We start from the raw sequence: 2,635 nt of genomic DNA on the forward strand, positions 1-2,635 counted from the left end.
CTCATACACATACAACCATCAAACAAACTAATTTGCAATCTAGCCTTTTCCCCTTAGATTTCAGGGTGGCTATAGATGGTCACATTTCTTGGTGCCCATCTAGTCTATTACTGTTCATTAACATTTTGAATGTGCTCCTCTGTCTACCTGTTAATCCTCTGCAGGTTTTTCCCTAATGTCAATCCTTTCTGCTCTCCCTGAGGCTGACTGTGAAGAGCAGGCTAGGGGAGCTTCTGAGTCCAGCTCTGGGGCTTCCTGCTTCTCCGCTCACAGAAAGCAGGTTGGCATTTCTTCTTGGGAACTGACCTGCCTCATCGTTTCTAGGAGGCGCTCACTATTATGATTCCGAACCAAGTACAGTTATTTCTCCTCCCACAGATAATGCTAATGACCCAGCTACATTGCTTCTTAAAGCTTAGGCAAATGGGTGGGCAAATGGAAGAGGCTGATTATTATTCAGGGCATAAAAAAAATAAAAAAATCAGGAGGCAACGCAGTCACCGCGCGCAAGAAAGAAAATCACGTCATAAATCTCGCGTTATTTTCTATTTACATAATCAGTAGCAAATATCACTGGTAGTGCTTAAATAATGTAAATATAAACTAGGAGCGACTCTATCCATGGATCTTAATGAAACATCGTATATAATGAGTGTGGAATAAAAAGGCTCATTGAGTAGATTTTTAAAAGTCAAAGAGAATATAAAGAAATGCTCATACATGCATAATGCATATGTGTCAGGCACTTCGCCTTCAATGCTGAGACTGAAGTTTTCAGCTTGTAAAAATAAATAAGCTTACAAATCCCTAAGGGGCCTTTGTAATATAAAATATGGTTTTATTGATTTTAGAGAGAGAGGAAGGGGGGGGGGAGAGAGAGAGAGAGAGAGAGAGAGAGAGAGAGAGAAACATCAACGTGAGAGAGAATGCCTCAGGTATGTGTTCCCCCTGGGGATCTAGGGATCCAGTAGAACAGCCACCTTTCAGTGCACAAGGAAGACTCTCAACCAACTGAGCTACACAGACCTGCCAGGGCCTTTTTTTTTTTTTTTTTTTTTTTTTTAATCCTTTTGGAACATCATACAGATACTGCTCTGAGTTAGTGTTCCTGGGGATTTCAATGGACTGGCTGGTCTGGGCCCCACAGCTTGTGTGGAAATAAATGCCGCTTAGTGTTAAGTTAAAGGCAGATAGATTTGTCTTCACAAAAGGCTTTGTTCATGCTCTTTGCTGGGACTGCCTGCAATTATGATACAATCTATTTGTTTCATTCCAGATGTTCACTTGCTGTTCCTTTGAAGTAGGCAAGTGAACATTATTGAGTACTTCCTATACATGGAAATAAAAAAAATTTCTATAAAAGTCAAATTATTTGTAAATGGCGAGTCTGCCAAACCCAAGAATAAAGCTCTAATTTCTCAAATTCAATTTCTTAGCCTATTTTCTTCAGAATAGCTCATAAATATTCGAACTCCAGAGTAACTGGAAAAAATTCTCAAGTCTTCAATCACTTGTTTTTAAAAACAATATTTACTAAGATTTCCCTCTTAAAGTGCAATACTGCTTTTTAAAAAAATGTATGAAACGGGAAAAAATTCAAGATAATGCTAATACCCAGAGAGAACATGTTTTGATGTATCTCTTCCCCACTAAAAAACAATTGGATTCTTACTATATATACATGCTGCTTTTCATTAGCTAAGTAGGTAATCTATATTAACATCTACTATTATTTTACGTACTATTAAGAATCAAGGGGGAAAACTGACCATGCTATGACACAACACTTAACTACATAGAATTATTATTTTATACTTGTGGAAAGAAATCATTTAGACATAGTTTTATCAAACATCTTGAGCTTCCATAAGTAAAAAGTAAGTGAAATTAACTGGTTAAGTATTCCTAAAATTTTTTCATCTTGAACTTCAACTCTTAGGATTCACTCTGTGATTTACTTTTTTGATATATGTGTTTTTCTGCACAGGCACAGGCAAGCTATAAGAAATATTATGATTTTAGATATGTAAAAATATGAAAAACTATGCATCTTAGAACCTGTGATATATAGTACATATGTAACCCTCATTTTTGCTGAACTTTATATCATGAGAATTTACTATCACTTAAGGGTTTTACAACAGTCAATATAATTTTTATAAACAATTCCCTATTGTTAGACATTTAGGACCTTCCCAATTCTTTTGCCATTATATATATATATATATATATATATATATATATATATATATATATATATTTTTTTTTTTTTTTTTTTCTTTTCATGTATAGGGCGTAATGTCACAGGAAGGCCATAGTATTCTGCCACCCGTGAGGAGTAAGTCCAAGTTGCTGCTGGATGTGTTGTACACAGAGAAGCCATTCTTCAGGCGCTCTGCTCTCTCCACACCCAATCTTTTGCCATTATAAATAAAGATGTGATAAATATCTCTGAGCATAAATCTTTGTTCACATCTTTGACAATTTCCTTGAGACACTTATAAAAATAGCATAACTATGTAAAATGATATGCAGTTTGCATTTCCTACATATTGCCAACTTGCTTTCCAAAATGACTGTACTAGTCTGTACCCTAACCAGTAGAATATGTGGGCACACTGTTTCCTAACAAGTG

The 2,635-nt window shown here is 35.7% G+C and overlaps 1 non-coding gene across 1 annotated transcript; it reads right to left on the bottom strand.

Moving 5' to 3' along the window:
• Positions 1 to 2,284: 2,284 nt before the first annotated feature.
• LOC118652387 lies at positions 2,285 to 2,413 on the bottom strand. Its single transcript, XR_004966620.1, has one exon. It is a non-coding gene; the product is annotated as a small nucleolar RNA SNORA11 (small nucleolar RNA).
• Between the last annotated feature and the right edge of the window lie 222 nt (positions 2,414 to 2,635).

This window comes from Myotis myotis, unplaced genomic scaffold, assembly GCF_014108235.1.
Source record: "Myotis myotis isolate mMyoMyo1 unplaced genomic scaffold, mMyoMyo1.p scaffold_m19_p_3, whole genome shotgun sequence".
In the NCBI taxonomy this organism is placed as follows: domain Eukaryota; kingdom Metazoa; phylum Chordata; class Mammalia; order Chiroptera; family Vespertilionidae; genus Myotis; species Myotis myotis.